The sequence below is a fragment of the Somniosus microcephalus genome, chromosome 1, assembly GCF_052327205.1.
Source record: "Somniosus microcephalus isolate GS21.2 chromosome 1, FLI_Smic_1.0, whole genome shotgun sequence".
NCBI lineage: Eukaryota > Metazoa > Chordata > Chondrichthyes > Squaliformes > Somniosidae > Somniosus > Somniosus microcephalus.
Window position 1 is genome coordinate 31,970,849 of NC_140987.1, and position 11,222 is coordinate 31,982,070.

Here is an 11,222-nt window from a genome sequence, read left to right on the forward strand (position 1 = left end):
CTCCAGTGTCGCAAAGGAATCTGCGCCCTGAAAGGGAGTCGGTTATGTACAGCAGTTTACCTGTGGTGCCGATGGCCATTGTGGCGGCGGGGGTGCGGTCGAGCAGGCCTAGACGGTGGCGCGGGGCTGGCGCGTTGGGCCGGGTGGCCATCTTGGTTTGATCGAAAGAGCAGGGTGCTCTGCAGCATTGGGCCTTGTGGCCGAAACGCGTGTGGTAGTAGCATAGTTCTGTGGCCTGGCGTGGCGGCGCGCGCTCGGTGGTGTCGGGGAGCCTCGCGGTTGCACAGCCGAGTTGGGCGACGGCGAAGACTTTGTCCGCGGCGGCTGCCAGTTGTACGCAGTCCGTGATCGGGGACCCCGTGAGGGCTGTCTGTACCTGCTGAGGAAGCAGGCTGAGGAAAAGGGCCCAAAACAAGAAGCACTGTGGTTCAGAGCCCACGAGCGCAAGCATCCGGCTCATCAACTGGGTCGGGGTAGAGTCGCCGAGGCCTGGTAGTGAAAGAAGCCTGCGGGCCCTCTCCTCCCCGGACAGGCTGTAAGCCTGCAGCAAGCGGCCCTTAATGGTTGAGTACTTGCCGGTCTGTGGTGGGTTCCCCAGCAGGTCGAGAACTTCGGCGGCGGTGGAGCTTGCTAGTGCTGAGACTACGTGGAGGTACCTTTCTTCATCGTCTTGAACCCTGCGAAGGGTGAATTGGGCCTCCGTGTGCGCGAACCAAGCCGGTGCTTGGTGTTCCCAGAAGGTGGGGAGCTTCAAGGACACGGTGCCGGCCGACATCGGGCTGCTGCTGGTTGCCGTCGGGTCGTTGCTGGCCTCTGTAGGGCTACGTGAGTCAGAAGCTTCGGCTGCCGACATTCAGGGTCACCAATGTGGGAGACCCACGTAAAGAATTAGGCAACACAGCGAGCTACAAGAAATAGGTCTTTACTCCAACTCTCACAATACAGTACTGAATTCGTACAGCCCGCGAACCTGTGATGACTCACGGATTGGTCACCTGCTGGAACCTGATTGGTCTTCCTTCTCTCAGCAGCAGGCAAGTCTGAACATGCCTTATTCCTCTCAGCTTGCAACTGTCTTGCGGGGGGAGGGGAATACAGCAGTTAAAAGGGGATTATACAGGTTTATCTACATACACACAGTGTTTCCCCCATGTGGCAACAAGGTGAATAGCTTAGAAGCTTTTAAAAGGAAACTGGACGAGTACCTGAGAGCGAAGGGACTGGAAAGATAGAGTCATAGAGTCATAGAGTTATACAGCACAGAAAGAGGCCCTTCGGCCCATCGCGTCCGCGGCGGCCATCAAGCCCTGTCTAATCTAATCCCATTTTCCAGCATTTGGTCCGTAGCCTTGTATGCTATGGCATTTCAAGTGCTCATCCAAATGCTTCTTGAATGTTGTGAGGGTTCCTGCCTCTACCACCCTTTCAGGCAGTGAGTTCAGGCAGAGATATGCTGAAAGGCTGAGATGAGGCAGATGGAATGGGAGGAGATTCGTGTGGCACAGACCAGTTGGGCCGAATGACTTGTTTCTGTGCTGTATAGTCTATGCAACTTCATCCCAGCCTTGCAGTGAGGTTTCCTCAAAAGCCTCCAACTGTCCAAACATGGCCACCATCGTATGGGGGATGGTCCAACTGTCAAAGTGCCCATATTCTGGACCTTCAGTGAGACTCGACCTAGGTAGGACCCACCTGAGGGTCCAGGCCGGAATTGAGGACTGGACTCCCAAAGAGGTCCTGGATTTATTTTTAGTTTTTTCAATACTTTGCCAATGGGCCTCTCCCCTGAACATTCCTGTCTTCCAAGTATGGCGGGTAGCCTGGATACATCCCGAGTAGCGTGGGCACCGTCCATTGGTATACAAATCAAGGAGCCTCCCCATATCCCATAAAGATCGCAAGGATCATTGGCAGAGGTTCCTGATGGTCGAGTGCTTAGGCTGAGAGTGCTCAATCACGGATTATCAGGGCCAGAGTGTTTTCTATATTACATTTTTAACAGTGTATAAAATGCACTGATAATCCTGCACAAAACACCCAATGGACCTTGGGAATGGTGATTTTTAGCCTCCAATGCCTGAAAGGCTTTGTAAGACGAGGATATTTATGACAGTGGTTCACTTTACCAAATAATGCCAATTCTGAAGTGTTAGGCCACAGTTATACCGCCACTTCCGTGTTAGGTTTCGCTGCACGTTGGCACAAACGCTTGATGGAAGCTCCCGATCCGATTCCACAATGCACCAAAGATAGGCGACAGTGTAGATCTGAAGCATAACATTACAAAGGGATATCGACAGATTAAGTGAATGGGCAAAACTGCGGCAAATGGATTTCAATGTAGGCAAATGTAAGGTCATCCACTTTGAACCTAAAAAGGATAGAACAGGGTACTTTGTAAATGGCGAAAAGCTAAAAACAGTGGAGGTCCAAAGAGACTTGGGGGTCCAGGTACATGAAACATTAAAATGTCATGAACAGGTACAGAAAATAATCAAAAAGGCTAATGGAATGCTGGGCTTTATATCGAGAGGACTAGAGTACAAGAGGGTAGACGTTATGCTGCAGCTATACAAAACCCTGGTTAGACCACACCTGGAGCACTGTGAGCAGTTCTGGGCACCACACCTTAGGAAGGATATACTGGCCTTGGAGGGAGTGCAGCGCAGGTTTACCAGAATAATACCCAGACTCCAAGGGTTGGGGATTCTAGGACTAGGGGGCATAGTCTAAAAATTAGAGCCAGACCTGTCAGGAGTGAAATTAGGAAACACTTGTACACACAAAGGGTGGTAGAAGTTTGGAACTCTCTTCCACAAACAGCTGTTGATGCTAGATCAATTGTTAATTTTAAATCGGAGCTTGATAGCTTTTTGTTAACCAAAGGTATTAAGGGATATGGGCCAAAGGCAGGGTATATGGAGTTAGATCGCAGATCAGCCATGATCTCATTGAATGGCAGAACAGGCTCGAAAGCCAGGCGGTGTGAAACACCATCTCTGGGAGGCTATCTCGCACATTTGGACTGAACTCAGTGTGGAGCGTGACTCCAGTGTGAGGTCAAACAAAAGGCTCAGATGATTCATTGGATCTCGTGGGTCCATATAAAATATGCCAGCAAAGTTTTTATAATGTTTTAAGAGTGCCATTCCCATTCGCACTGTCGGAACCAGTCACGGGGGTAGAGCCCTGCGTACACGCGGGCAGTACCCTCTCCTGGTCGGCAGGGTGAGATTCGCAACTACGCAATCTAACAAGAGCAAAAACAGAAACCGCTGGAGACAGGCAGCATCTGTGGCGAAAACACATGTCAGTTGATGTTTCAGGTATAAACCCTTCCTCAGAACTGGAAGATATTACAGAGGAACATTGTTTAAAAAGGAACAGAAAAAGGGAAGGGGGGGAAGGTGAGGGAAAAACACACAATGACCAGACGCACAGGAAAATACAGAGAATGAATGATCTGTGAGGTGCGAAGGTGGGGATCAGGAAAGGCCAGATATGATATGCGCAGATGACAAAAATAGAGACAACTTTCATTTATATAGCGCCTTTAATGTAATAAAATCTCCCAAGGCACTGCACAATAGCGTAATCAGAAAAAAATATTGACACCAAGCCAAAAAAGGAGATATTAGGACAGGTCATTAAAAGCTTGTTCAAAGGGGTAGGTTTTAAGGAGTGACTTAAAGGAGGAGAAGGAGTCGAAAAAGCAGAGAGGTTTAGAGAGGGAATTCCAGAGCTTAGGACATAGACAGCTGAAGACACTGCCACCAATGGTGGGGCGAAGAAAGTGAGGGATGCACAAAGGCCAAACATGGAGGAACACAGAGTTCTCAGAGGGTTGTAGGGCTTGGAGGAGGTTACAGAGATAGGATGGGGCGAGGCCATGGAGGGATTTGAACACGAGGATGGACATCTAAATTCGAGGTGTTGGTGGACCGATAGCTGATGTCGGTCAACCAGGGTGATGGGTGAACGGAACTTTGTGCGAGTTAGGATACGGGCAGCGGAGTTTTGGATGAGCTCAGGCTTATGGAGGCCGGAAAAGAGGCATTATGAGAGAAATCAAATAAATAAAAGACATATATGAGACACTGAGTGTATGAGAGGAGCTAAAAGAGGGTATGTAAGTAGAATGGGAAGCGTTAAATATTGGCAAAGTGGAACAGGCTTCAGCAGCCCAGGGTCTGAGCAGAGAAAAAAGTAGGTCAGCACCAAGGGTGCAGACTCCGCTCCGCTCCACCAACACAGGGTTTTAATGGGAAGGTGTGCAAGAGCGAAACGTTATAGCTTTACTGGTTACAATTTGTGCGCTTTACAAGAGCATCTTAATTGCATTCCCTGTAAAAAGGTCCACGATCGTTGAGATAACGTTTGGGTTATGAGTTAACAGGCATTTTTGCAGCATATTTCATTTTACTTTTAAGTGGTGGCAAGAATAGATCGTTGCGAAGGGTTAGTTTGTGTGATTCATGAGTCGAAGCAAATAGATAGCAGTCATCTCTGCCCAGAGGACCTGATACATTGTTAGAATGATGGCCCAGAGTTAATGTCAAAGCCATATAAAATCCCATGAAACATGTAACTTCTAACTTATCTTCTGACTCTTCAGTTCGGCGGGGGTGGGAACTGATTCATGATGGTCAGTGTGATTTATTCTCAACTTTTCGTGCTGACAGCCCAAGCTGCTGGGGCTTGAGTTGAATTTTTTGCTGGACTCTGTGTGCGCAAAGGGCCGTGACCGTTGGATGTGACGCACGAGAGCGGCTTAATGTCAAATGTAGAAACCATTGTACGCAGGAGAGGTGGTGGGGCGGGCGGCGGGGGGGGGGGGGGATTTTCTTTCTTTGCTACTCGCCATGAAATCATGAACACTTTTTCTGCTTTGCTACAAATTAGAAAGGAACTGTCCCCGTTTCCCAATCCTGTTCAGGAAAATTCAGAAAACATGGGCCCAGAAATTCGGGTCGGGGGCTTCCCGCGAGTATAAGCCCCCGACCTGCACTTACATTGCGCGCCGGCCGTTGAGCTGTAGGGCCCCGTGGAATTCCGCTCCGGGGCCTGGCCCAGCTGCCGGCGCGCTGTGCTTGCGCGTCCCAGGGGCGCAGTTAGTGCGATGCGTCCCCTGGGATCACGTGAGCCATGGGCAGCCAATCAGAGGAGGGAAAAGCCCATTCATAAGATTGACAGGAAGACCTGTCAAAACTTATAAATACTACGGGCCCCAAAATAGCAGTAAACCTTCAAATAATTTTTTTTTTAAATCACACTTTTTAAATAAACTATAAATTATATTAAATAACTATTTTAAACAATAATTTAAATTTTTGAAAAAAATAAATTTATATTCTAACGGGGCTAAAAATAAACTTACCTTGCTTTAAAGTATTTAAAAATAATAAACCTGTGGAAAAAATGTTTTAATTTTAATTAATTGACCACTTACGCCTGCTTTTTACATTTCTAAATTCTGCAGGCTTATGATCCCGGGAAAACCTGCAAAAAAACCCGAAGTTCAAAGCGCACGCGCAGCCTCTTCTGCGCGCGCGTTCGACCTCTGAACCCCTTCGTTCAGAGGATCGGAAGTGCCGGTTTCCCACGCATGCGCAGTGCATGCAGAAAACCGGCACTTCCATTCGGCCTACGGGTGAGTACCCAGCGCGTACTCACCCGTGGAGACCCGAATTTCTGGGCCATCATCTTTTGATATGAAAAGACCCTTTAAATATTCAACTTTCTAAGTCTTTTCTCTTCGTAACCATTGACAAATATTTTCATATGCATTTTTTTTGCTGTTAAATGTTAAACTCAAGATGACAGAGAAATATCAAGTGCCACACAACCTCTAATATTTCCATTGTATTCTACCCTCAAGCAGGTCTTAAATTCAGTGTCACACAATTTTCCCTCTAATTCTTATTTTAGGTGCGTGGTCCCTTTAACTGGCTGTACGCAAGTTTTCACGCATGCGCGGTTTCTTCAATGTATCAGCCGGCGAGCGGCCTGCGTGGGACATCCAGACCGCTGCACGGCTGCGCGATCCCGCAGCTGAGCGGGAACGTTGGTCTCACACAAAAGACTCTTGCGCCACTTAATTAGGGAGTGGTAGCTGAGGCGGTCGCCCACTGCCCTCCTCATGGTTTTGAGCTTCGGAGTGCCTTCTCCAAGGTGGGCTGCAACCGAAGCCATCGAGCCCCAACCTACCCTTACAATGCGAGATGGGGGCCTCCAACACCCACACCCATCGGACGCAGGTACCCCATCGGACGCAGGTACCCGTACCCCCCCCCCCCCCCCGCACTGGACATCAATCTAGTATTCAGAGTCTGGAGTGGGGCTGGAACCCAACACTCAGAGCGGGTGCTAGTACCACTGAGCTAGTGGTCACTCTGTCCGGATGTGAGTACCCCGCCAGATATCAACCTACTATTTAGAGACCATATTCCAGTCTACACTTGCCGAGGCTGTCTGGAATCGGGCTCAAATTACTTATGAAGTCTAGTCACTGTTGTAATGTAGGTAGCCAATTGGCACACAGCAAGGTCCCACAAACAGCAAAGTGATAAATGACCCTAGATCATCTGTTATGCTCCTGTTGGCTAAGAGGATAAACGTTGGCCAGGACACCGGAAGAACTACCCTGCTCGTCTTCAAATGGAATCTTTTACATCCACCTGAGAGGACAGGCAGGGCCTCAGTTTAAAGTCTGATCTGAAAGACGGCACCAAAGGCAGTGGAGTGCTCCCTCAGTATTGCACTGGTAAACCTTTGCGTTTGATGCAACAGCATTCGAGATGTGAACAGTTGTTTTCTCAATCACGGTTATAGCATCATTATAGTGTCTCTGGGTGTAGCCCTATAGAATGACCAAAGTGAAAGCGTTCTGCAGGGCAGTATTATAGAATATAAAAGAAAAGTAGGGGAAAGAGCAGGGGCAAGTGATTACAATAGGCAGCTCCTGTTGAAAAGTTAGCATCGACACAGGTTTTGTGGAGGCACTAAAGGCCTTTTCCCACTCGTAAAAATTCCTGAGCTCTTGACCATCAGATCACCATAGGTAAAAGGAAATAAAAATGCAAATGCTCCAAGTTCTAACGAAGTGCCTCATCTCAAAACGTTAACTTTTTTCCTCTTTTCAGAAGCTAATAGGGTCGCCAAGACTCAATGAACATGTTCCAGAGGGCTTCATCACATGACCTCCTGCCGCCAACTGCCCTGCCCCGCCCCCCCCACTCTCCCGCCATTGGTCGCCCGACGCGTCCATCCTCGCGGAGCCCCGCCTTCCCACGGCCCATTGGAGAGCGAAAAGACTCTTCACTACCCGATTAGCTGATTCTTGACTGTCGGTCAAGCAGCCTTTATTCCCAGCTCCAATATTCTTAGAACTAATAAAACGGAAGTGTTCAAAGAAAGATTTTTTTTAAATTTCTCCCGGGAGTTGCTCATAGCGGTGTCCTGGAGACTCATTCTCAATTCCTGGAGGCTCCAGGCCAACCCTGGAGGGTTGGGAGCCCTAGATACTGTATATTTCCAGCATTTTCGTTGCAGCTTCCTCACCCACCTCACCCCTCCCACACCCATCACCATTATTCCAGCAACATCACGGTACAGAAATCTTGCTTGCTAGGATAGAAGACTACAACCCCTGGAATCCCAAGTTTTTTTGAAAACCTATTTTGCACTACTTCTAACGGCTTTCCGTGGCCTTTTAATGCCATCACGCTCACAGGACGATACTCTTAAGCCAACTACAAACCCAGGTGAACCTTTCACTTCAATTCCTTCAGCTTCTTTCAGCCATTAATTCAACAAAAGCGTTCCACTCGTGTGACGATATTTATGGAGGGAATGGTTGTAAGTCAACAAGCGCTTTGCTAAAATGAAAGCCATTAGCAAGCGAAGCCCTGTTGACAGATTACTCAACAGCCGAGACCCAGTGCTGTTCGAAAGGATTCCAGTGTGAACAGATCTGGGTGTCGTAATAAACCCTAACCAGTTTCTGTCCATTCATTTTAATAGGCAGACAATTGTTCCAAGTCATTGAAATTCTCAATAAGTGCAAGACCTCTGTTTTTTTTAAAATTCGTTTATGGGATGTGGGCGTCGCTGCCAAGGCCAGCATTTATTGCCCATCGCTAATTGCCCTTGAGAAGGTGGTGAGCCACCTTCTTGAACTGCTGCAGTCCGTGTGGTGAAGGTACTTCCACAGTGCTGTTAGGGAGGGAGTTCCAGGATTTTCACCCAGCGACGATGAAGGATCGGCAATATGTTTCTAAGTCAGGATGGTGTGTAACTTGGAGGGGAACTTGGAGGTGGTGGTGTTCCCATGCGCCTGCTGCCCTTGTCCTTCTAGGTGGAAGAGGTCGCGGGTTTGGAAGGTGCTGGTGAAGAAGCCTTGGTGAGTTGCTGCAGTGCCTCTTGTATATGATACACACTGCAGCCACAGTGCGCCAGTGATGGAGGGAGTGAATGTTTAAGGTGGTGGATGGGGTGCCAATCAAGCGGGCTGCTTTGTCCTGGATGGTGTCGAGCTTCTTGAGTGTTGTTGGAGCTGTACTCATCCAGGCAAGTGGAGAGTATTCCATCACACTCCTTACTTGTGCCTTGTAGATGGTGGAAAGGCTTTGGGGAGTCAGGAGGTGAGACACTCGCCGCAGAATACCTGACCTCTGACCTGCTCTTGTTGCCACAGTATTTATGTGGCTGGTCCAGTTAAGTTTCTGGTCAATGGTGACCCCCAGGATGTTGATGGCAGAGGATTCGGCGATGGTAACGCTGTTGAATGTCAAGGGGCGGTGGTTAGACTCTCGCTTTGCCATCTTCCTTTGTGCTAGGTATAACTCCAGCCAGTGGCGAGTATCCATCCCACCCCCCCCCGCCCCGCCGATTCCCATTGACTTCAGTTTTACTAGGGCTCCTTGATGCCACACTCAGTCAAATGCTGCCTGTGGTCCTTCATAAAATCTTCCCTTTACACCAATGCACTGATCAAAAGGAAGCCTCAGGGCAGGTTCATAAGTGATCATTAAACTATTGCCTCGGATTCAAAAGAAAGTCTTGCATTCATGATCTGGAATGTGCTGGCTGAAAGGGTGGTGAAAGCAGCTTCAATAATAATGCTCAAAAGGGAATTGGATATATACTTGAAGGGGAAACATTTGCAAGGCTATGGGGAAAGAGCAGGGAGCGTGGGACTATTCGGACAGCTCTTTCAAAGAGCCGGCACAGGCACGATGGGCCGAATGGCCCCCCTTCTGTGCTGTATCAGTCTATGATCCTATGATTAATACAACACCTCATCATTTCTCTCAAACGTCTCAAAACATTTCACATATAATGGCTGTTGCTCTGTAGGTACACTCGGTAGCCATTCTGTGCACAGCAATAGCCGAACAAACAGCAATGAGATGAATGACATGTTTTGGCCGAGGGAGGAATGTTGACCAGGACGCTGATTGAACTCCTTGCCGTTCTTCAAGTAGTGCAATAGGATCTTTAGCGTCCATCTGAACCATTAGATGGGGCCCTCAGTATGACAATGGCCCTGTATAAATGCAAGCCTTTCTTTTCTCTTTCACTCTGTTCTCTCCGCCTAGCTCTCCGTGGATGAGAGAGTCTCTCGATTTTGGAGCTTTAGCTTTCAAAAGGCTCTGAGCTGAGTGTGTACATTTCAAAACAGAGATAAACTCGACCACGATTCCATAGCAAAAATTTTGCACTGCTTTGTGGCGGTACCAACTCGGATCCAGATGCACTTGCCCTAATTACCATCTACACAGAAGCAAATCCTCTTAAACTACGACCTTGTCAGTATGAGCCCAGATTACCGTTGTAACGTGTAGGGATTGAATCATGATCTCTACGCTATTACTGCCTTTGTGCGCTCATAAGTGAAGTCGTAGGGAAGGGGTAGAAAGTCAAAGGCACACAGGCAGTAAACAGTGAGCGCAAGCTGGTTTCTGTCTCTTTGTGGAACTGCTTAGTGTGGATGCTTCATTAGTCCCTAAAGGGCTGAGGAACCGAGTACAAGCTAGGAGCCGCACTGCTGTCATATCATGGTCTCGTTGATAATAAATCATGCTGGGCCTCATCCCTCACTGAGCAGAGATGGACAGAAAGGGAAGGAAATTATCCTCATTGGACTGCTCCATCTGTCCCCAATGAACAGCGACTGTCTCGTCTCTCATTTTCCTTATTTTCTTATTTTCCTTCTTCCTCATGAGCTTTTACCTGACAAAGACACAATACTTTTGATAACATAGAGCAGCACTTTCCTGTCAGGAATACTGTGAAAACTGATTTATATTCATATACAGCGACATTTTTTACAATGGAACTCAAAAAAATGTCTAGAAGGTAGCACGAGAAAGAAACTCTTTTTGTTTCCCCCCACTCACTCTGTTTCCTATTTTGTGCTATTTGAAGATTCAACAAGAAATTAGGTTCCCTGAAATGACACGGTGGGATAATAGTGTACATTTGTCTGAAATTCCTCTTTCAGTGGAGTTATTAACCCATTCCATTTGAAACAGGTTAACATCTCTATTAAAATAGGAGAAAGAGGGATTTCAGAAGGACAAGGTCACGTTGGTACACTAGTATCTCACCGTATCATTTCAGAAGGACAAGGTCACGTTGGTACACTAGTATCTCACCGTGTCATTTCAGAAGGACAAGGTCACGTTGGTACACTAGTATCTCACCGTGTCATTTCAGAAGGACAAGGTCACGTTGGTACACTAGTATCTCACCGTGTCATTTCAGAAGGACAAGGTCACGTTGGTACACTAGTATCTCACCGTGTCATTTCAGAAGGACAAGGTCGCGTTGGGACACTAGTATCTCACCGTGTCATTTCAGAAGGACAAGGTCGCGTTGGTACACTAGTATCTCACCGTGTCATTTCAGAAGGACAAGGTCACGTTGGTACACTAGTATCTCACCGTGTCATTTCAGAAGGACAAGGTCACGTTGGTACACGAGTATCTCACCGTGTCATTTCGGAATGACAAGGTCACGTTGGTACACTAGTATCTCACCGTGTCATTTCAGAAGGACAAGGTCACGTTGGTACACTAGTATCTCACCGTGTCATTTCAGAAGGACAAGGTCACGTTAGTACACTAGTATCTCACCATGTCATTTCAGAAGGACAAGGTCACGTTGGTACACTAGTGTCTCACCGTGTCATTTCAGAAGGACAAGGTCACGTTGGTACA

The 11,222-nt window shown here is 47.8% G+C and overlaps 1 long non-coding RNA gene across 1 annotated transcript; it reads left to right on the forward strand.

Annotated features, from left to right (window-relative positions):
• Positions 1 to 5,978: 5,978 nt before the first annotated feature.
• Positions 5,979 to 8,125, forward strand: LOC147124015 (uncharacterized). Its single transcript, XR_015079512.1, has 2 exons — positions 5,979 to 6,402; positions 7,143 to 8,125. It is a non-coding gene; the product is annotated as an uncharacterized LOC147124015 (long non-coding RNA).
• The last annotated feature ends 3,097 nt before the right edge of the window (positions 8,126 to 11,222 follow it).